This window comes from Phyllobates terribilis, unplaced genomic scaffold (assembly GCF_046119375.1).
Source record: "Phyllobates terribilis strain yellow unplaced genomic scaffold, ASM4611937v1 Scaffold_345__1_contigs__length_2012815, whole genome shotgun sequence".
Classification (NCBI taxonomy): Eukaryota; Metazoa; Chordata; class Amphibia; order Anura; family Dendrobatidae; genus Phyllobates; species Phyllobates terribilis.
The window spans coordinates 543,047-567,636 of record NW_027363105.1 but is presented as its reverse complement, the minus strand read 5'-3'; the positions used below and the strand labels follow the sequence as shown (position 1 = coordinate 567,636).

The 24,590-nt window shown below is 47.0% G+C and overlaps 1 pseudogene; it reads left to right on the top strand.

Moving 5' to 3' along the window:
* The window catches only part of LOC141222227 (dynein axonemal heavy chain 12-like), a 165,573-nt pseudogene extending 152,318 nt beyond the window's left edge, over nucleotides 1-13,255 (top strand).
* Nucleotides 13,256-24,590: the final 11,335 nt, after the last annotated feature.

Below are 24,590 nucleotides of genomic sequence, written 5' to 3'. Positions count from 1 at the left end.
GTTTCTGCCTGTAGGCAGAGGCTCCCTTTTTGTTCTTTCCATTGCAGAGCACCTTGGCTGACCTGCTAAGGCAGGCAAGGTGCTATTTGCCGCTACCGCTTTTCTGGACACTCTCACTTCTCTGACCTCTTAAGGCAGTGAGGTATTTAGCGTGTCAGCAGCATTAACCCCTTCTGAAGGGGTCTGCTCAACAGGGCTGTTAACTCTTTCTGGGGGTGCACACTTCTGTTTCAGAGGGCGCTTCTCCCCAGTTTGTTAGGTTAACTTTTGCTCTGCAGGGCTGGGGTAACTCTCTCTAGAGGAGAGTTTTAACCCTTCAGTGCCTTAAAAGTTAAAAAAAAAAAAAAAGGGGGGAATTTTTTTTTTGTGGAAGCAGGCTGTGTTAGCTATTTTCGCACACCCTAGGTTACCATACTCATTCTAACATGCTGGCATCTGATGTGGGAGGCATGACGGATCAGGGACCAGGGGGCGCGGACCTCTCTCCCGATCCGTTTCAGGATCGGTCTCGCATTTCTGATACACCCAGGTCTTCGACGGCGTCAAGTTCGACCCTTAGTGATGTTAAAGTGGAGGCTCTCACCCGCTCCATTGACAGTCTTTCTAACCTCCTGGGTCATTGGGTGTCAGCTAAGTCGCAACCGACACCACGAGGCAAGAAGCGCCAGAGGGTGGCGCTGTCTCCTCCGTGCGGTGCATCGGAGGCTCCAGATTCACCAACAAGCTCGGTTGGTGAAATCTCCGATTCTGAGGATGAGGATCGGCAGAGTCGTCCTGCTTCGCTTTCGGGCCGCGTGGATGCTCTTATTGGAGCCATGCGGGAAGCGTTACAGCTGTCTGAAGAGCTGACAAAGCCTGGCAAGTCGGCCCGGCTGTATCAGGAGTCGCGTCGGGCTCGTTCAACATTACCGGCGCATGATGAACTTAACGAGGCAGTGGAGAAAGAACGCCGGTGTCCGGATAAATGCTTCCAGGGGATGCGTTTTTTTTATGCCTTGTATCCCTGCGCCACGGAGACGATCGCTAATTGGGTTCCCTCCCCTGAAGTGGACCTTCCTCTGTCTCAGCTTAGCAAATCTTCCTTGCTTCCTGTTAAAGGGAAGGCCAGTCTTCAGGAGCCTCTGGACAGAAGAACGAAGTTAGCGGCGAAGTCCATCTACGAGGCCGCGGGTCATGGATTCCGTGTAGTCTTGGGGGCCATGTGGGCCGGTGAGGCTTCTCTGCGGTGGTTGGACCAGCTGCGGACGGCATGGCAGGATGGAACTCCGCTGTCGGAAGTGGAAAGGCTTTTCCAGCTGTTGGAAGAGGCGACACATTATGGCAGGGACGCAGTACTGGATACTACTTCCATTCTGTCCAGGTCTCAATCTTCGGCCGTCACAGTCAGGAGAGCACTGTGGCATAAACAGTGGACTGGAGACGCAGTATCCAAACAAGGTTTGCTTAGTCTAGCGTACAAAGGCGGTCATCTTTTTGGTTCGGACCTCACGGAGCTGATTGCTAAGGCCAAGGCTAAGGATGCTGCCTTGCCTCAGCGGAAGGCGGCGGCTTCCACGTCTGGCAGGTCAAGTGCCAGTGGTGGTCGTCGGTCCTTTCGGACCAGGGGGCGGTTCGGTCAGCCTTCTTGGGGATCGGGTCGTCCCTCGGCTTCCGGTAAGAAGTCCACCCAGAAATCCCGTATTTCCTGGAAGCAACATTTCCGTCAGGACAAACGGGAGGTTGACAAGAAGCCCGCTAAGGCGGACTGACGCCAGGATTCCGCTCGAGGGCTCTCGGGTGGTAGGTCGTCTGCTACAATTCGGGTCGATTTGGGCGTCCCACATTTCGGACGCCTGGGTGACGCGAGTTATGTTGGCAGGCTATTTCATAGAGTTTCACTCTCGTCCCCCGGACAGGTTTCGTCAGTCACGCACCCCGTCCGAGCCCAAGCTGGCTGCAGCACTGCTGCGGGAGGTAGACACTCTTCTGCAGCAGGGTGTGGTGGTCCCGGTTCCGCCAGAGGACCGGGGAAGGGGGTTTTACTCCAACCTTTTTGTGGTCACCAAAAAGGAGGACAAGTTTCGCCCCATTCTGGATCTCAAAGATTTGAATCTGCATGTCCGGACCCGGAAATTCCGCATGGAGTCTCTCCGCTCTGTCGTAGCGGCCCTGTCGCAGTACGATTTCTTGGTGTCGATCGACATCCGCGACACCTATTTGCATGTCCCTATCGGCAGAGCTCACCAGCGTTTCCTGCGTTTCGCCATAGGTCAGGCCCATTACCAGTTTGTGGCCCTACCATTCGGGTTGGCCTCGGCACCCAGGGTTTTTACAAAGATTCTGGCGCCACTCATGGCGCTTCTTCGAAAACAAGGAGTTATGATTCTACCCAACCTGGACGACCTGTTGATTGTGTCGCCCACAGCGGAGGAGGCGATGACTGCTCGCGATCTCTCCCTCCAGCACCTGGAGGACTTCGGGTGGCTGGTCAATTGGAAGAAGTCGTCATTAAAACCGACGCAGTCAATCCTGTTCTTGGGGATGCATTTCGACACAGTACGGGCAGTGGTGTCCCTGCCTCCGGACAAACAAACGAACCTTCGTCGCCATGTCCAGGCTATGAGGTCGGCGATGGCAATGTCCCTTCGGGAATGCATGCGCCTTCTGGGTCTGATGGTGGCGACAATGGAAGCCGTACCGTTTGCACAATTTCATTCCCGGGATCTCCAAAATCTTATTCTGACCAGTTGGGATCGATCGCCGACTTCACTGGATCGCTCGGTCTTTATCTCCCGCAGGGTGCGAGAGTCTCTTGGATGGTGGTTACGTCCGGAAACTCTATCCCTGGGGAAATCCTTTCTTCTCCCAAGGTGGTCGGTGATTTCCACCGATGCCAGCCTGACTGGCTGGGGGGGGGTTTGGAACGACCTCTGGGTTCAGGGGGTCTGGTCGTCAGAGGAGTCGTCTCTACCGATCAACATGAGTTGAGAGCAATTTTTCTCTGCCTCCGACATTGGACGGTCCTTTTGAGCGGTCTGCCGGTCCGGATTCAGTCGGACAATGCGACGGCTGTCGCGTATATCAACCATCAGGGCGGGACGAGGAGTTCCAGACTCATGATGGAGGTCTCTCGGATCCTGGTTTGGGCCGAGTCCAGGGTTCCAGCCATCTCCGCGATTCATATCCCAGGTGTGCTGAATATCTCGGCGGACTTCCTCAGTCGCAAGCAGGTGGATCCCGGAGAATGGAGTCTTCATCCGGAAGTGTTTGCACTGCTGTGCTCCCGGTGGGGGACTCCTCAGGTGGATTTGATGGCATCCAGGCTGAACGCCAGGGTTCCGACATTCATGTCCAGGTACAGGGACCCGGAGGCTGTGGCGGTAGATGCTCTAGTGGCCCCGTGGGACCAGTTCGAGCTGATCTATGTGTTTCCGCCAGTATCCTTACTTCCTTTGGTGATTTGGCGGATCAAACTGGAAAGAGTATCAGCAATTTTGGTAGCGCCGGATTGGCCACGGAGGACGTGGTGTTCGACGCTGGTGTCTCTTCTGGCGGCGCCTCCGTTTCCACTGCCTCTTCGCCCGGACCTGTTAATCCAAGAGCCCATTCGTCATCCGGACCTGAAGTCACTTTGTTTGACGGCGTGGCACTTGAGACCGAGATCTTGAACCGTCGTGGTTTTTCGTCCGAGGTTATTTCTGCCAGAGGTCCAGCCACGACTAGGATTTATCACAGAACTTGGGAGTCTTTTTATTCTTGGTGTTCTGGATCGTCAAGGAACCCGAGGGTTTTTTCCATCCCCAACTTCTTGGCTTTTCTGCAATATGGTTTGGCCAAGGGTCTAGCAGTTGGTACCTTACGAGGTCAGGTATCTGCACTATCCGCGCTTTTTCGAAGGGCTATTGCTTCACGTAGGGACGTGCGTTCTTTTTTTCATGGGGTTGCTCGTCAGTTTCCGCCTCGGGAGGCGGTTGTGGCTCCTTGGCGGCTTAATCTATTCCTGGAAGCTCTTCAGCATGAGCCTTTTGAGCGTATGGATTCAGCTACGCTTTACTTGCTTTCTTGGAAGGTGGCCTTCCTGGTAGCGGTCACCTCTTTGAGAAGGGTTTCGGAGTTGGCGGCACTGTCTTGCTCGCCACCTTTTCTGGAATTTCTTCCGGATCGTGTGGTGCTTCGTACCCGTGGAGATTTTTTACCTAAAGTGGTGTCGCATTTCCACGTCAATCAGGACATCGTGTTACCTTCTCTCTGTCTGAAGCCGAAGAGTCCAAAGGAGTGGGCCTTGCACTCGTTGGATTTGGTGCGGGCATTGAAGTTCTATCTTACAATCATGCAAGGTTTTCGGAAATTGGACTCTCTTTTTGTGATTCCTGCTGGTCGTCGACGTGGTCAGCGTGCTTCCAAGGACACTATAGCTCGGTGGATACGTTCGGCTATCCTGGAAGCGTACCGGCTCAAGGGCGAGCCTTGTCCGGTTAAAGTTCGAGCTCATTCCACGAGGGCTGTTGGTTCATCATGGGCTTTTCGTCAGGGGACCTCGGCAGCGCAGCTCTGCCGGGCGGCTACCTGGCGCTCCGTTCACACCTTTACTAAATTTTATAAAGTGGACGTGAGTGCTTCCGCCGATGCGGCCTTGGGACGCAGGGTCCTGCAGGCGGCGGTGGTTTAAGTTACCTCTTTATTTTATTTTATTTTTTATTCGGCGCTGGTTGCGCACTTACCTAAGTTGTTGGGGTGTTGGAGATTCTGCCACTATTTCCCACCCTAGAATTTTGGACTGCTTTGGGACGTCCCACTAGTAATGGATCTGTGTCTCCCTTCCTTCCCTTCTGCTGCTGAAAGACGGATTTTGGTAAGAACTTACCTGTAAAATCCTTTTCAGCGAAGGAAGGAAGGGAGACACAGCACCCTCCCATGGCAGAAGTATTTTTTTGTTTCTAGATGCGGCGCGACCCTTTCCTGATGGCGGTCATCTGGTCTGGGGTTGGCGCACTAGGGCTCTTTTCCAGCATCGCCAGCTCATCGCAGTTGTCAGGTCCAGTGAGTTGTACCTAGGACTGTGTGTTTTTTTGCTGTTATTTGCATAACCTGTTTTCTCACATTTCTGAATTTTTCAGAATGGGTTGTACTGTTCTGCTGGTGTTGTCTGCTCTTCCTTAGCTTGTGTACGGACTGGAGAACATGGGAGTAGGAGGAGCTTAAGTTGGAGGGGCCGGTCGTCACTTTTTTATAAATCTGAGGTGAACTATCCCTGTGGGGCTCCGCCAACCCACTAGTAATGGATCTGTGTCTCCCTTCCTTCCTTCCTTCCGTCTTTCCCGGCTCCCCCATATTCAGGAATGCTCGCTCCTGTTTTCTCTATGACAGAGTCGCTGCCAGAATCTTATGGCAGCTGCTAATTTCACGGTCAGAAAGTAAGGATCGGGTGATTAAATTCCAACCGGCCGATTTTTATGTCCCCCAACATAATCTGTCATGAGGCCCCCATACACAGTAGATGGTAGACCAATCCCATTGAAATCACCCGATCCTGATCCACTGCTTTGGAATTGGGTTACATGACCTTGTCACTCATCGTCCGGTCCCATTAGTGCAACCTGGGCAGCTGCACAGGGGCACCAGCGGTAAGGGGGCTCACTTATACCTCCAATGCAAGATGATCTGATGTAGAAAAAAAATGGTTGAAACATCTGTGAGTGATTTATCGCTAGTTTAGTTGTAGATTATGGAGACATTTTTTTTTAGATGAATGAATCAATTTGCAGGAGACTGATCCAATGGCCAGGTGTCATGGGTGCGTCAGATGTGACAGTCGCCCTGCAGTTGGTTGCAGGAGATCCCTTCGTTTGGCATTACAGACATCTTCTTAGCGGTCTCACTGTAGGACCCAGCGGCTACCTCCCTCCTGCTCTAATTGACAATCAGGCCTGGGTGTTTAAATACTTCCTGGTTGCTACACAGAGGTGCCAGTGATATTCACATGACCCCTTGTGAAGGCTTGGAGCAAGTACAGTTCTTACTTCCTCTCTGGTGCTAAGAGGATGTGTGTGCCATCTCTCTGAAGTCGACTCAAGCTAAGCTACTTCCCCCGTGTCTGTCTCCCCTTGCTGTCTTTAGTTGTCAGTGGGGATCGACTAGTGCTCACCCCCCCCCCTTCCCTATCCAGGGCCAAACGCTAAGGAAATACAGGGATAGGTTCCTGTACGGCAATTGGTGAGGAACCAATATAGAGTCGGTAGGGGAGACAGGGTGATTGCAGATCAGCCTAGGAGGTCTCCATTTCCCCCTTTCCCTAGTGTCGGGGCTCCCTTCCCCTCATCCCTTTGTGTCGCACTTTGTCTTTCCTACACTGTGTGTGACATCAGGTCAGTAGTGGGCACTGAATGAGACCCCTGAGAGCCACCTTATTTCTTCCTGCCCCCCGGCTCTTCTTCAGATTAGCCGGCCTGGCATGAAGTTATGGTTGCAGCATGATGTACACCAGGCCATATAATCAGAAGAGGAGCCGGGGATGCCGGCAGCTAAGAGGCGGCTCTCAGGGGTCCCGTCCAGCGGCCACAGAATACTGATCTGGGTCCTGAAAATGTATTCTCCCACCTCTAATTGGATCCACTGTAAACAGACTGATGGAATATTTTACCTTCCTTTTGCTCAGGATTTCCTTGAATGCGCACAGGAGAGCTGTGCTGGACACAACATCCAGCCCGAGAAGGTCTTCCTGGAGGACATGATCCAGACGTATGAGATGATGATTGTCAGACACGGGTAAGCTGGAACTACAGAAGTCCATGGGACGGGGGATTTATTCTTCGCGGTTTCCATTTTATACAATGGACCATGCTGCGTTTTGTTTATCCCGTGCAGTTTTATGTTGGTTGGAGAGCCGTTCTCTGGAAAAACGAAGGTCCTCCACGTCCTCGCTGATACGCTGTCTCTTATGAATGAGCGAGGGTGCGAAGAAGAAAAAGTGATTTACCGGACAGTGAACCCTAAAGCCATCACCATGGGGCAGCTGTTCGGGCAGTTTGATCCAGTGTCACATGAGGTTCGTCTATGATTGGAATTATTGTTTATAATACTAATATCTTTGCTGAAAATGGGAAAATCTCCCCTTTTATGGCTTATGGACATGGTAGATGGGGTTCCTTCAGAGACATAGATCCCAGCCATACATTGCCGGGCAATCATTTTATTATTGCTTACCCCCTGTTTGCACAAAAATTGGAAACTGTTTTATTTTCCCCATCAGACATGGAAGCAACAAATTGTATTATTTATGCCAGAAATTAGCATAAATTTGCATACTTCCAGCCACATTCTGAATAGACTGTGTCTGGCCTCACTCAATACACTTGCTTTGAGTGAGGTCATGCACTTCTAGTTGGCATGTGACCGCGTATATGCAAATCACTTACTTGCGGTCTCTCCCGGTGCCGCCACGTTCACTTCAATAGGGGCCACGTGTAGTCAATACATGTGCATCATCAATATCATAATCCCAGGCATTCCCTTTAATAATCCTTTCAATTGTGGGATTGTATTGGATTTTATGGGAAGAGCAATTTTATTGATGCCTCTCTTCATTTGCAGTGGACCGATGGGATAGTCGCTAATACTTTCCGGGAGTTTGCGTTATCTGAGACCCCGGAAAGAAAATGGGTTATCTTTGATGGACCTATTGATACGCTAGGGATAGAAAGTATGAACACCGTCCTAGATGATAATAAAAAGGTAACTCTCTATTTTACTTTGTGAAAACTTTTTTTTTTTTATTTATATCCTTTTCTGTTTTCATCACCATGTAGCATAACAAAAAGTGATACAAAAAGTTATCCTCCATGTATATCTACAGCCATGATGGAGAATAGAAAACATTAGATTTTATGGCATCTTTATATATCTTTAATTAGCAGTAAATTGCAAAAACTGTTTGTATTTCCTAACACTATCCGACAATATCCATTCATGAAGATGGAAATAAGCCTTTAGTAGAGGACTTATGTATTGTATGTGGAGAGAGACGCTTTAAAAGATATTCATTGCAGGATCATCTTCCAATTATAAATCAGCTACTAGATTTTTGCACTTTTTTCAGATATTAATTTGTGCACATAATGATTGTACTTTCTCCACTAAAGCTTACAATGATCCTTTATGAGGTTACTGATCAGACTCCGTGGATTAAGTTATTATTCATTTGTTCAACATTTAATATTGTTTTAAATATGTCCTGTTATTTTTAGCGTTGCTTGATGAGTGGGGAGATCATTCAGATGTCACCTCAGATGAGTCTGATTTTTGAAACAATGGACCTTTCCCAGGCGTCGGTAGGTTTTCACTCATCCTATAAGAGAGGAGTTCCCATATACTTGTACATCGGGGGATCTAATGCTAACTAATCAGATTTAGTTATAGGGTTGACTTTTAGAGGTATTCTCATCTTTTAAAGCATATCCACAAAATGGCCATAATTGTCTGATAGATGAGGGTCTCTCCTCTGGCACCCACCCTAACTTTTCTCGAATATGAGGCCCCATCTTGTGCCGCTGTGAAAGGAGAGTTTGGCAGCACGAGCAACTCTTCCATTCACCGATTTGGAAGTCCTACATACACAGTCATCAGGGGTGTAATGATCGCGGTTGCAGAGGTCGCGACTGGGCCTGTGCAGGTGAGGGGCCCGCCGACATCAGCGCAAACTTCAACTGCATGTGCACCCCCGAACGCACATTCAGACGAAGTGTATTGAGGCGCAGAGACCTGTTGGGTCTGTGCACGACAATGCACGCTGCCGGCTAATCAGAAGCCAGCAGCTGATGTCGGCGTGCACGTGACTGAGGGTGCATGACAGTGACATCATATGCTCCCGAAGCTTGCACTCTGAAGTCAGATGCTGGCTTCAGAAGAGGATGGCGCACAGCGGGGGAGCGGAGGAAAAGAGAGCAGAATCATTTATTTTTTTCCTATGCATTAAAGTACAACGGCAGAATGGGGGACATATACCAGGATGGGGGATATATATACTAGGATGGGGATATATATATATACCAGGATGGGGAATATATATACTAGGATGGGGGATATATATACCAGGATGGGGGATATATATACTAGGATGGGGGATATATATACCAGAATGGGGGAAAAATATACCAGGATGGGGGATATATGTATCAAGGTGGGGCCCAGGATAAGGGACATATATACCAGGATGGGGGATATATATATCAAGGTGGGGCCCAGGATAAGGGACATGTACACTAGGATGGGGGATATATATACCAGGATGGGGCCAGAACAGGGGACATATATACCAGGAAGGAGCCCATTATGGGGGATATTACTACATAATGGGGTAGGAGGTGCAACACGTATGTCCTTATAGGATTTAGAACACTATAAGGGCCCATACATCTGACCAACATGCAGGGGGTCCAAATGTTGCAATGGGGGCCCATCGGACTCTAGTTACGCTACTGACAGTCATCTCTACATTCACTTTAGTCGCTATAATTAAAGGGATTGTCAGTCCCTTTCATTCTGGTGCTACTACAACAATCATCTAAATGGTGAGGATCCAGTTCCTGACACCAGCACTGAATGTAGGGAAAATGTAATGTTACATAGCTTCTACTCAAATAAATGGATGTCTATGTAATCTATGGATGATGGAAACGTCAGGACACTTGGAAACGACTTTGTAGACTGTTTTTCATCCACCCAGCGAGATAATTAGATAACTGGATGGGCTTGTGTCTTAGGGCAACCCTACTTAGTATATCTCTCTCTCCAGCCCGCCACTGTTAGCCGCTGCGGTATGATTTATCTGGAACCCCAACAACTGGGCTGGGCGCCCCTGGTGAGGTCCTGGCTCAGCACCCTTCCCGATGCACTGAAGACTAAGGACCACCTCGCTCTTCTAGAGGAACTCTTTAAGTGGCTCGTCCAACCTTCCCTTCGATTCCTCCGAAAGCAGTGCAAGGTGGGCGCCATGTGTCCTCTCAATTGTAGGAGCATTGCGCAAGTTTGTAGTCTAGATTTACCCTCAGTGTCCTAATGTCTTTCCTCATAGGATCTGGTGACAACCAGCAATGGCAATGTGGTAATATCACTCACACCATTATTGGAGATGCTGATTTTTGATGTGGTGAGAGAGGATCCGAATAATAAGAACATTCGTATCTGGATCCTGGTAAGTGGAAGATCTGCCGATCCCATACACAGTGTGGCTGATCCATCTGCAGGTATAGACAGTGCTTTCCTATGCTCCTGGAAAACGGGGAAATAATTCCAAGTGGAGAGAAATTGTGAAAATATCACAATTCTGACATTATTTTTTGGGAATTGTTTTTACGGTGTACATTGTGTGGTAAAATTACTTAGCAATATGATTCACTCCTCAGTACGATTACACCGATACCAAACATGTCCAGTTTTTTTATTAGATTGGTAGTGAAAAAAAAAAATTAGAGGTTTGGGAAAAAACATTTTTTTGGGTTGTGTCACCATTTTCCGAGACCCGTGACGTTTTCATTTTTTAGTCGATGGAGCTGTTTGAGAGCTTATTTTTTGTGGTACGAGACAATGTTTTTGTTGATACCATATTGCGATAGATATTACATTTTTATCGCTTCTTACAGCATTTTTTGTGATACTGCATCAACCAGAAAAACATAATTTTGTCGTTCTTGATTTTTTTTCTCGTTACGCCGTTTACTGATCGGGTTAATTATTTTTATATTTTGATAGATTGGACTTTTCTGAATGCGGCGATACCACATATGTGTATTTTTTGTAAAACGTATTTTCTCTGTTTTTACTGGGGGAAAAAACCCATTTCAAGTTTTATGGGTTTTTTTTTTGTTTTTTTTCATACTTTTTAAAACATTTTTTGTAACTTTTCTCTGTATTTATTAGCCCCCTTAGGGAACTTAAAGCTGCGATCGTCTGATCGCTTGTGCTATATACAGCAATGCTACACCATTGCTGCATATAGCAAAAATCACGGTCTCCTTTGAAGCTCGACCACGTCATCCGCGATTGTTAGAGGCAGGTTCCTGACGTCTGCTGAGAATTGCATGTCAATAGCACCTTTAGAAATATATTTACTTAGAAAATTGGTGACGTGTTCAATACTTATTTCGCCCGCTGTATATTGTATCCCTTTTCTTCTCTTTTAGGCCAGTTTTGCTTTCTCCCTGGTTTGGTCCATTGGCGGCTGTTGTGACACCGACAGCCGAGTGAAGTTTGATGTTTTTTTTCAAAGAAATTGTCACAGGAAAGATCGATCAGAGCCCTTTCCTGTCCTCCGTGGGGAAATGGGAATGTCCTTTGGACGATAAAGGCCTGGTCTATGACTACATGTACGAGGTAAAGGGATTTCTTCATGGAAATCAAGCCTAATGCTCAGCAACTTATAACTTTGGCCTTTGGGTTATTATCTTAGGTCTCTTAGGACATGTTCACACTGTGTTTATGCCGTATATCTATGACTCTGCCAGAGGTTCTGATTGAATCCCCGAAAAACTGAATTCAGAAGGAGACATGGAGTCCAATGACCTAAGTGGATTCCGTCAGATCCTCTGGCAAAGTAATAGACATGCTGCATAAACGCAGTGTGAACAGGACCTAAATGTCAAACTTATGTAATGTGTCAGTGCTCTCTTATCCTTACATCAAATGTGTCCGAATATGGTTTATCAAAGTTGTAACTACTTTTTTTTTCTTTGAAGTTAAAAGGCCGAGGGCGCTGGGTTCACTGGAATGAGTTTATTAAAGGCACAGCCACGTGGGACAAAAGCACCAAAATCCAAGATATCATTGTGCCAACTATGGATACTGTCAGATACACCTTCCTCATGGATATGTGCATCAAAAACACCAAGTAAGAGTAACAAAATGACTCTTATTAGGAAACCTTGTTGACAATTATCCATTTTGCCATCACAATTACTTATTGTATGGGAAAACCATTCGGATAGTGGAGTCGAATTAGGAAACCCTATTGGTCTATACACAGAAAACTGGCCGCCATTCACACCTGTCTGTTTTATGTCTGTACTAAATACAGTTTGTATAAATGAAAATAGTTTGCTAGTTACTTAAGGACGGGAAACACATATCACGATGGACGGACGGGCCGCGGGACCCCTGACCTGAAATTGACAGCCTCATAGACATCCATGAGGCTGGCGAGTTTGGGTCCGGAGATCTTGGTCCGTACATGGATGGTGTTTATCGGACGTCTGAATTCGGGCCTAAATTAGTAGTTTTATTCTCAACACTGTAAAATGTTTGATTTTATGGTTGTCCTACAAACTACTTTCCTTTTTTAGCAGACCACTCTTATTTGTGGGACTGACGGGGACAGAGAAATCTATTTACGTCAAAGACAAACTGATGAACAATCTGGACAAAAAAAAATTCTTTCCCTTCTTCATCAACTTTTCTGCTCGCACCAGTGCCAATCAGATTCAGGTTTGTCTTCTTTTTATCACCCTGCCTTCTGACAAATGAAAGAGGTTGCTTCATTACGATATATAGATGTCATTGGGGGGGATACGCCACTTAGGACCCTCTGCTATTAGCCAGAGAGGAGACCCACAAACAACAGAGGTCTCTCTCGCAGACCCTGAAGATCTGTGTATTAGATGGTCAGACATACATTTAAATGGGTTGATGGACCCATGTGTGTCTTAAAACAAAAAAAATACCCTGTCGCTTCTCCACGCTGCCGCCTGTGTCCCCATCGGTCTCTTCACTTCCTTTTCGACCAGGAGATGTCAATGAAGCCAACCAGTGTCAGATGATCGCCTGCAGTGGTGACTTTCTTTCTGAGCCAGAAAAGAGAGCTAGAAGACTAGTTCTTCTAGGTCGAATGAAACATCAATTCTGAAGCCAATCAATAGCCGCTGATTTGGCTGCAGCGGTCATGTGATGTTTTCTACCTGAAAATGAGACACCGCAGTAGTGGTCAACCTATTGAATCTTCCGACACATAGTTTGCATCTTATTCTAGAATATCATCATGGACAGACTGGACAAAAGACGGAAAGGCGTGTACGACCTCAGATGGGGAAGAAATGCGTCATATTTGTGGATGATATGAACATGCCGGCATTAGAAAAATATGGAGCACAGCCACCTATCGAGCTCCTGCAGCAGTTATTAGACCACGGGAATTGGTAATATTCGCAAAAAAAATTAGTTTTTTATTTGTAAGTTTTCTTTTATCTTTTCCACTATACGTATATATGCAGCGTGTGTATGTATGTATATATATATACAGTACAGACCAAAAGTTTGGACACCCCTTCTCATTTAAAGATTTTTCTGTATTTTCATGACTATGAAAATTGTACATTCACACTGAAGGCATCAAAACTATGAATTAACACATGTGGAATTATATACTTATCAAAAAAGTGTGAAACAACTGAAAATATGTCTTATATTCTAGGTTCTTCAAAGTAGCCACCTTTTGCTTTGATGACTGCTTTGCACACTCTTGGCATTCTCTTGATGAGCTTCAAGAGGTAGTCACCGGAAATGGTTTTCACTTCACAGGTGTGCCCTGTCAGGTTTAATAAGTGGGATTTCTTGCCTTATAAAAGGGGTTGGGACCATCAGTTGTGTTGTGCAGAAGTCTGGTGGATACACAGCTGATAGTCCTACTGAATAGACTGTTAGAATTTGTATTATGGCAAGAAAAAAGCAGCTAAGTAAAGAAAAACGAGTGGCCATCATTACTTTAAGAAATGAAGGTCAGTCAGTGCGAAAGATTGGGCAAACTTTGAAAGTGTCCCCAAGTGCAGTTGCAAAAACCATCAAGCGCTACAAAGAAACTGGCTCACGAGGACTGCCCCAGGAAAGGAAGACCAAGAGTCAACTCTGCTTCTGAGGATAAGTTTATCCGAGTCACCAGCCTCAGAAATCGCAGGTTAACAGCAGCTCAGATTAGAGACCAGGTCAATGCCACACTGTCACGCTGTCAGAGCGTACAGGGGGGTCAGGGGCCTGAGCTGACCCTAGACGGGGGCCCTGACTAATCCCTCAACCTGGAGGTAGTGTTAATGGTACAGAGGTCCAGGCCGCCAGCGTAACCATAAACTTCTGAATATCCCTGAACCTAAGTAATCTAGTCCTGAGAAGGACCCCGATCACAACAATGGGAAACAGGATAGAAAATGCCCAAAACACAGTACTAGACAAACGAGACAGTACAAGGGGAAAACCAAAAACCACCTTGCATACAAAAACTAACACCACAATTACAGAGGGAACAACAACAGGTTAGGAGATAAATGATAAAGGGAGGAAGGGAACAAACCACACCGCATACTCCTCTGAACTCCACCAAACAACGATCCACTCTGAAGGTCTGCAAGAAATGCTTTCACCGACAACTTCCCTAACAGACCAGCAGGTATTTGAAGGAATCCCAATACTGCAGCATTAACTGCAGCTGGGCGAGGCTGAGCCTCGTCAAGCACAGAGAGAGAGAATTAACTCCCTCACAACAACAAAAAACAAAGCACCAAAAACTCAGCTGCGAGAAGTCAGGCTGTGTAGTCGCGACGATCTTCGTGGCGACACACCCATGACACACACAGAGTTCTAGCAGCAGACACATCTCTACAACAACTGTTAAGAGGAGACTTTGTGCAGCAGGCCTTCATGGTAAAATAGCTGCTAGGAAACCACTGCTAAGGACAGGCAATAAGCAGAAGAGACTTGTTTGGGCTAAAGAACACAAGGAATGGACATTAGACCAGTTGAAATCTGTGCTTTGGTCTGATGAGTCCAAATTTGAGATCTTTGGTTCCAACCACCGTGTCTTTGTGTGACCCAGAAAAGGTGAACGGATGGACTCTACATGCCTGGTTCCCACTGTGAAGCATGGAGGAGGAGGTGTGATGGTGTGGGGGTGCTTTGCTGGTGACACAGTTGGGGATTTATTCAAAATTGAAGGCATACTGATCCAGCATGGCTACCACAGCATCTTGCAGCGGCATGCTATTCCATCCGGTTTGCGTTTAGTTGGACCATCATTTATTTTTCAACAGGACAATGACCCCAAACACACCTCCAGGCTGTGTAAGGGCTATTGGACTAAGAGGAAGAGTCATGGGGTGCTATGCCAGATGACCTGGCCTCCACAGTCACCAGACCTGAACCCAATCGAGATGGTTTGGGGTGAGCTGGACCGCAGAGTGAAGGTAAAAGGGCCAACAAGTGCTAAGCATCTCTGGGAACTCCTTCAAGATTGTTGGAAGACCATTTCCGGTGACTACCTCTTGAAGCTCATCAAGAGAATGCCAAGAGTGTGCAAAGCAGTCATCAAACCAAAAGGTGGCTACTCTGAAGAACCTAGAATATAAGACATATTTTCAGTTGTTTCACACTTTTTTTGTTAAGTATATAATTCCACATGTGTTAATTCATAGTTTTGATGCTTTCAGTGTGAATGTACAATTTTCAAAGTCATGAAAATCCAGAAAAATCTTTAAATGAGAAGGTGTGTCCAAACTTTTTTCTGTACTGTATATACACACACATATATATACTGTATATATACACACACATATATATATATATATATATATATACACACACACATATATATATATATATATATATATTGTATATATACACAACACATATATATATTGTGTATATATACACACACACACATATATATATATACTGTATATAGACACACACACATATATACTGTATATAGACACACACACATATATACTGTATATACACACACACATATACAGTATATACTGTATATAGACACACACACATATATATATTGTATATAGACACACACATATATATATATATATATATATATATATATATATATATACTGTATATACACACACATATATATATACTGTATATATACACACACACAAATATATAGCAACAGGGCCCCGCTGCGTCCTCTGTGTCTCTGTACAGATATAAGTGTAACACGTACTGGATCCAGCACAGGTGACAGTCTGCCATAGAGCTGACGTGCAGTACATACACTGTGTTATGGGGGCGCTCACCTGTGCGGACCCCGCTCTCCGGCCGCTACTTCTTTGCTCATATAAGGTCTCATTCTGCCATTAAACAATTCGGTTGTCATGGCAGCGGGGGTGGGGCGTTGGTAGGGGGCGTGTCTGGTATAGGGCAGATTGGGGCGGGGCTGTCATGCAGTGCTTGTCTCATCCCTGTAATTTCCTGCTGATGCCACCTGGTGGACAGCATTGGTCAGTACACGCTGAGAATGCTACATTTGCATTGTACTGTGGGAGCTGCTGGTACTACTGGTGCTTCCTGACTGCTGTCCCTATGAGGTATGCAGTATGTCACATGGTGGGGGAGGAACATTTTATATATGTATATGCACTGCTCAAAAAATAAAGGGAACTGTGCGGCCCTCCAAACAAATGCCACCCCACACCATTACTGACCCACTACCAAACCGGTCATGCTGAGGGATGTTGCAGGCAGCAGATCGCTCTCCACGGCGTCTCCAGACTCTGTCACGTCTGTTACATGTGCTCAGTGTGAACCTGCTTTCATCTGTGAAGAGCACAGGGCGCCAGTGGCGACTTTGCCAATCCTGGTGTTCTGTGGCATTTCTTTGGATGGCCGCACAGCCCTCCTTGTGCTCGGCAGAGGTAGCCTGACTGCCATTAGGTACCGAGATGAGATCCTCAGACTGGCGACTTTGCCAATCCTGGTGTTCTGTGGCATTTCTTTGGATGGCCGCACAGCCCTCCTTGTGCTCGGCAGAGGTAGCCTGACTGCCATTAGGTACCGAGATGAGATCCTCAGACCCCTTGTGAGACCATATGCTGGTGCAGTTGGCCCTGGGTTCCTCCTAATGCCGGACAATGCCAGACCTCATGTGGCTGGAGTGTGTCAGCAGTTCCTGCAAGATGAAGGCATTGAAGCTATGGACTGGCCCGCCCGTTCCCCAGACCTGAATCCGGGACACATCTGGGACATCATGTCTCGCTCCATCCATAAAACGGACAAACAACACAAATATTGGTTCTATCTTTTACACATTTGGGGTAGCCCTTAAGAGGGCCATTGGGTCAAAGAGAGAGAGAGAAGAGAGAGGGGAGGGAGAGAAGAGAGAGGGAAGGGAGAGATACCGGGAGATACCAAGAGAGGGAAAAAAGAGAGACCCAACCAGTGCAAGGCTAAGCCGGGCAGGCGGCAGCGGCTATTTATACCCACTGCTGATCTCTGATTGGTGGAAAATCTGGGTATGGCTGCTCTGATTGGTGGAAAAACTGGGTGTGGCTGCTCTGTGATTGGTCAGCATTATGACCTCACAGTGGCGATGACTCATACCTCCTGGGTGGTTGTTTTTAATGTATTTTTTGTTGTAACATTTTGTATGGCTGTTTGGTGCAGGGTGTGGGGTCGGGAGTATTTTAACCCCTGCACACCCCCATGACCATATGCCTCGACCCGTAGAAGCGTGATAGACACGCGAAACGGCCGTCGTCCGCAAAAGGCGCCGCTTCCCTGTATTTTTAATGGAAATGGAATAAAAGAAGATTTTATTAAATCGGTGTGCCACCTCGCTTTCTTCATGTATGAGTAGTATAATAATGATGATTTATCCTGGGGATGGGTTATCAATATCAGATCGGTGGGGCTCCGACACGCGGCACCGGCTCTACCCATCAGCTGATTGCAGCGCTCAAGTGTAAATAGTGTGAAGATTGAACATCACAGCTCCATTCACTGTACTGTGGGTCCTGCAGATCAGCTAATATTCATGTAATAGGAGCTGATCTGCAGCACCAGGGAGCGGCCACTACAGAGTGAACAGATCAGTGATTTTTCAGCTCCTCAACACTGTTTACATCTGACCTCGGCCGAAGCTGCAAACAGCTGATTAGTGGAGGTGCCGTGTGCCGGACCACCACAAATCTGATATTAATGAGCTAACCAGGGGATAAGCCATCAAAATGTTTGTCCTGGAAAATCCCTTTAAGGCCCACCTGCACATAATAATATATATATATATATATATATATATATATATATATATATATATATATATAGCAAAGAGTGGGAAGGGGTTAATCACAGGCTCATAAAACGGACAAACAACACAAATATTGGTTCTATCTTTTACACATTTGGGGTAGCCCTTAAGAGGGCCGTTGGGTCAAAGAGAGAGAGAGGGGAGGGATAGATACCGGGAGATACCAAGAGAGAGAAAAAGAGAGAGACCCAACCAGTGCAAGGCTAAGCCGGGCAGGCGGCAGCAGCTATTTATACCCACTGCTGATCTCTGATTGGTGGAAAATCTGGGTGTGGCTGCTATTTATACCCACTGCTTATCTCTGATTGGTGGAAAATCTGGGGGTGCCTGCTCTGTGATTGGTGGAAAATCTGGGCATGGCTGCTCTGTGATTGGTCAGCATTATGACCTCACAGTGGCGATGACTCATACCTCCTGGGTGGTTCTTCTGGGCAATTCTGTTTTCTGACTGGTGGAAATTCTAATCAGCATTATGACCTCACAGTGGCCGTGACTCATGTTTCATGGACTGTTCTATCTGGGTGACCTGAAACATGCTGATCTCTGATTGGTTGAAATTCAAGTCATCTTCATGACATCACAATCAAGAAGAATGAATATCCAATTTACTTAATATAAATGACCAGCAATGCTGTTCTCTTAATGGTGGAAATTCAAGTCATCTTCATGACATCACAATCAGCATGTTATTACTGCCGATATGTCCAATTTTTTTCCTAAATTTCCTACGTTTGTCCTAATTTATTAGCACATATATACCACTCATTCCTACAATCAAAGGATCAGGAAACCCCTCTGAAATCAATATCCTACAATTTACCCCAACAGCAAAAAAACAACTATACACAAAATACCAAAAGGTATATCAGATTATTAATGAGCAAATAAAAGACACATAAAAATAATTTTTAGAAATGTGTAGAAAAAATGCTGTAAAGTAAGAACGCTTCAAAAATAGAAATGTTAATGATCTATTTAATCAATTAACAAAATACAAGTGAATGAACAAACGAAAAATCTAGATCCAATCAATATTTGGTGTGACCAACTTTTCACTTTAAAACAGCGTCAATTCTTCTAGGTACACCTGCGCAAAGTCAGGGATTTTGTAATAATGCAGTCAGGTGTCTGGTCATACACCATGGCAAGACTGAGCAAGAATACACAAGGAAGTTATACTACATCAGCAAGGTCTCTAAGGCACAAATTTCAAAGCAGATTGAGGGTTCAAGATGTGTCATTCAAGCACTAGTGAAGAAGCACAAGAAAATGTGCAAGGTTGAGGTCAATAGATGCAGTGGTCGGCCAAGGAAACTTAGTGCAGCAGATGTATGACACATTATGGTTACTTTCCTTCAAAAGCGGAAGATGTCCAGCAGTGCCATCAGCTCAGAACTGGCAGCAACCAGTGGGACTCAGCTTCACTCATCTACTGTTCAGAGAAGACTGGCCAGAAGTGGTCTTCATAGCAGAATTATGGTGAAAAAGCCATATCTTCCACATCAAAACAAGGCCAAGTGACGCTGAGTCACTGCATTAAAACAGAGAAAACGGGGAAGGAGGGGGGGGGGATTGGCAAGTTGTGCGCGGTTGAGCCAAAATATGAAAAATGTGGTTGTTACTGTAGGGAGTTTGTTCACTGAAGGGCTGGAGAGCAGAACAATAATGAGTGTCTGTGGTCAATAGTGATGCATAACCACGGTGAAGGGTCCTGTAAGTTTGGGGCTGCATTTCAGCAAATGGAGTTGGGAATTGGGTCAGACCTCATGCTATAACATTTTCCCCCATCATGGGCTCCTCTCTGGCATATTGTCCCTATTCTGGCATAATTTCCCTCATTCTGGTTTAAGACATCGCTGTTTCCTCCGCTGCACCTCCTGCATTCTTCAATATCCAGATCCATATTCCAGTTTGTCTTCTCTTCTGCACTACGTGAGTCCACAATCAATTGAGGAATGCCTACGTCTGCTTACTATCCTTATTTCTGTTTGCATATTACTGTCCCTAAGTAAACTTGGACTATCGTTAACGTTTACATACCCTAATAGTAATGAAGGCCGTGCCTTACAGATTAGGTTCTAAGAAGTATTGTTTGGAATGAACTTACCTTCATAAACTGTTTGCTGTGATCTTTTGCACTTGAGTTTAAAATAGACTTTCACACTACTCTTGTCTCAGTCTCTGCTTTTGGCCCACGCCATTGGACTTCAGGGTATCTACTAACATCGTAACAGGCAGTTCCTTTGAGCTCATGATTCTCATTTGGTCTGACATGCACTGTGAGCTGTGAGGTCTTATATAGACAGGTGTGTGCCTTTCCAAATCAAGTCCTATCAGTTTAATTAAACACAGCTGGACTCCAATGAAAGAGTAGAACCATCTCAAGGAGGATCACAAGGAAATGGACAGCATGTGACTTAAATATGAGCAAAGGGTCTGAATATTTATGACCATGTGATATTTCAGTTTTCCTTTTTTAATAAATTTGCAAAAATTTCTACATTTCTGTTTTTTTTCAGTCAAGATGGGGTGCAGAGTGTACTTTAGTGAGAAAAAAAAATGAACTTTTTAGAATTTACCAAATGGCTGCAATGAAACAAGGAGTGAAAAATGTAAAGGGGTCTGAATACTTTCCGTACCCACTGTATATAGTACTCAATGGGTGTGGCCTGCCTCTGATTGAGAAGTGCTTCTTCCGGCAGTCTGAATAAGGGTCTATCGTTAGGGGTGTGACTAATTTGTTTTCACTTAAGGTGATATATGTCCCGCTTTTAATGAGATTTAATAACATTTGTATTTTAGGGTTTCTATTATAATTCTGGGATTTCCTAATTTGTTTATAGAATTTTTGAATTGCATAACACATAGGATAAGGATAATAGGTTTAGTATATGAGATAGGAAATAGTTATTGATAGAACTAGTGCAGTGGATGGGCACTAGTGTTAATAAAAAGAGGGGCATTTCCTGATAGTGTGCGCCATGTCCCATGATTTGGGAATCTTACAGACCATATTGCACTATCATTAAGTTGCTGTTTTGTTGCTATGCAGTTAGGTTTTCCTTTCTTATAAGTTTGTCCTTTGTCTCTCCCTGTCTCTCTCAGATGTAGCTGTGATGTCAGTAACCCCTCCCTTCTTCTCCATTCTTCTTCCTCATTCACCATTTTCAGCCATGTTAGAAGCTTATGTGCTTCCAGCCCGTTTCTAAAAAAGTCTTTTTACCTGCTGTACATTTGCACATCATCGAGTATTCTGCTAGAAAATAAATCTTCTTCTGAATCTTCAACAATGTGCTTCTTGCAGTCGAGTTAAACTATCTGAAGACATCACTATGTGTGAGTACGGTAAAGAGACAGCCTAGAAACGGTGTCTCACAGCGCCCTATGCTTGCAGCTTAGTCATGGAGTCAGAATAGTGTGAGTTCAGTGAGAGTTAGTGAAGTGCATAGTGAAGGTGAAGTTCAGGTGCGGTGGGCTGCTAGGGGCAGCATGTGTCACTTGTTCCAGGCAGTGGGAGGCATTACTGGGATCCAGAGCAATCGCTCCAGTCACGTCCAGAGCCTAAGGTCTGGTATAGGAGCTGCCGGATACTTTGTGTACTCTGAAGTACAAAGGAAGATGGACAGGGACCTGCATAGATGGAAGTTGAAGGCCAGTCCCGGGTGCACTGCAGAGGTGGACGAGAAATACAGGATGAGCTAGCAACAGGGCTGAAGAGGAGTTATGCTAAGAAGGAGGATAATGTGAATTGCTGTGCCTTATCCTGTCTGTACCCACCTGATGAACTAGAACTGTCAAGTATATGTTTGACTGTTACAAAGAACTTTGTGTCCCCTAAATTGTGTGCGGCGGCTTCTGAGGAAAGAAGCCTGAAGGCAGTGGAGGCCTGCGGCCTACAAGAGAATGTGCTGCACCCCACACCCTAGACCACACTGGGACTGGGACACCCATTGTCTGTAAAGTGCCAGAGCGAAATCAGACAGACGTTCAGTCACGACTACCGCTCTGTGCCACTTTACAAGATGAGTGATAAGGGAACTTCTCGATCAGAAGAGAAGAGGAAATAATGGTCGCTGCCCAAACTGTGACAAGAACAGGACCACAATGTGTGTCACCCTGGCCTGGATGCCACAAATGTATAATAAAGCTGTGTCTGAGAGCAAAGGGGAGGTCCTCTAGTCAAGGGCCATTAGCATGCAATACCTCCTGTCACAGGCCAGTAGGGGGAGCAGGCTGCCCCTATAAAAGCTGGAACTGGGGGCAGGGTTAGAGAGAACTGGACAACCTGTCTCTGGATTGAGAGGTGTCCCAGAGCCGGGACAGACAGTTGTGTTGCAGCCTAAGAGGACGTGTGGCAGTAGGAGAGCCACGAGCCAGCGACAAAAGGCGAAGTGAGTCTGTCCTGGCAGATAAAGAAACTAATCTTCCAGACTTTGGTGTCTGAGGCTGTGAGGATTCCACATCCTACAGCAGATAACCAGTCCGCAGGGGACTGTATGTTCCTTGGCCTAAGAAGCCCGGAGGCTCCGCCATAGCAGAAGGGACCAACAGAGCCGTACCAGGCCGGGAGTAGCAAGGGACCCAAGTTGCAAGCCATACGGGCGAGAGGACACGGTGAGCTCAGGAACGTGGGCTGTTACATTACCAGAAGGGAAATAGCCAGAAGGAGCACAGAGAGCACGGTAGGCCGACACCCTCATCTTGACCAGGGCCAGCTTCCCACTTGCTCTCAGACATCCAGGCCCCCTCCTAGCCGGGCCTGTTTCTGGGTCGTTTTACCTGTTCTAATAAAGACCCTGAACTGTGTAAGAGGCCTCCGTTTCCTGGCTAACGCGGTTGGAATCATCCCCTCCATCATCCATCATACACTGCCCTGGGGCCCTACTCTTCCCGTGGGGAGTTGTACTATTCGGAGCTGCACATTTACATCTGCCCCAGAGGTCTGCACTGCAGCGGCGGTTAGCACTGACCACAATCCACGGGTGGCGTAGTCGGACATTACTTAAAACTTATAAAGGACTGCCACTGGCCTGACCACCCTAAGCCACGGACCGGGTTGCCACCACTACCCCCATCGTCTCCCTATTGCCCGGCTCCGAGTGTCCCACGGCCCAGGGGGTGAGTCAGCTTTGGCGTAGTCGGCAGGATTGTAACCAACCCGCCACAAACGGGTATTGCGTGCCTGAAAAAGACTGTACACGTACCTGAAGAAGAGTTTTTCCACCACCCGGAGCCGTTTCCCGCCATTTTCAACCGTCTCCCGCCATCTTCCGTCGGTTCCCGCCATCTTCAGCCATTTTCCCGCCAACGGATGCCATCTTCAGGACGCTGCGCGGGAAGAGGAGGGGCGTGGACGTCCAAACCGCGCGAGACCCGAATCTCCGCCCCACGCACCGACGCTGCGTAAGGTCCTGGAAGGGAGAGAGAGCGACGCTGACGTCATCAGGACGCGACGCAGGTCCTCGTCCGGAGCAGCACCAGCGGAGTCGCGGCCTACAGAAGAGGATCGTCAGAAGGTAGACCACGCTTAACTAGGGGGGAGGAAGATGTCGGACACTGAGGCGCCCACTACCACCAGCACAGCTGCAGCAGCGGTGATGCCATTTTCCCTGCCCTACGTCAATGGAGGGCCTGGTTGCCTAAGTATTCAGGGGAGCCCCATGCCCTAACTGACTTTAAGGAAAGGCTGTACAGTTTGTTCCAAGTTTACCCCCTGACAGAGGAACAGAAGATTAGCATACTGACAGGGCAGTTAACTGGCACAGCCCAGCGGGAGGTAAAGTAATGGCCCGCTGAGGAGAAAAGGACCGTAAAGGACATTCTGGCCCGGCTGCGGGGTACCTTTGATACACGTACCTCCGCTGAAATTAAAATGCGGTTCTACGGATGTAAGCAGCGGGCACAGGACAGCATCAGAGACTATGCCCTAAATTTGCAGGAAGCCTTGAGAGCGATCAAACAAGCTGACCCTGGCAGCGTGCAGGATACGGATAAGCTACTAACAGAACAGTTCATAGAAGGTCTGCTGTCTAGCGCCCACAGGACCCAGCTGCGCCTCATGTTCTTTCAGAACCCTGATCTGACCTTTGCCCAATTCAAGGACAGGGCCATAAGGGTGCTCCGTGAACCCGCAACAAGTGGCGCTATAAACCCCCGGCGCCCTGCTCTCACCTACCACCAGAAGGCGGCGCCCTCCTCTGTGGACTCTGTGGGGGACGATGCACAGGCCCTGAACCAAGCCCCGTCGAAAGATCTGCATCACCAAGTCCAGGAGCTGACCAGGAGCGTTGCGGCATTGACCAGGACCGTCCAGGCGTTACAAGTGGACCCGTCAAGACCCATCGAGTTGGCTTCAAGTCCGGAGAATGTCCCGTGGCGTCGACAGAGGAGGACCCCGTCGTTCCGAGGGAGGCCCACAGATCGCTACGCAGAGGATGGACAGCCCATTTGCCGTCGATGCAACCAGCCCGGACACATTTCCAGGTACTGTAATTTAAACGGGTCCAACCTGGGGCAGAGAGCCAACCCCCAGGCATAAGAT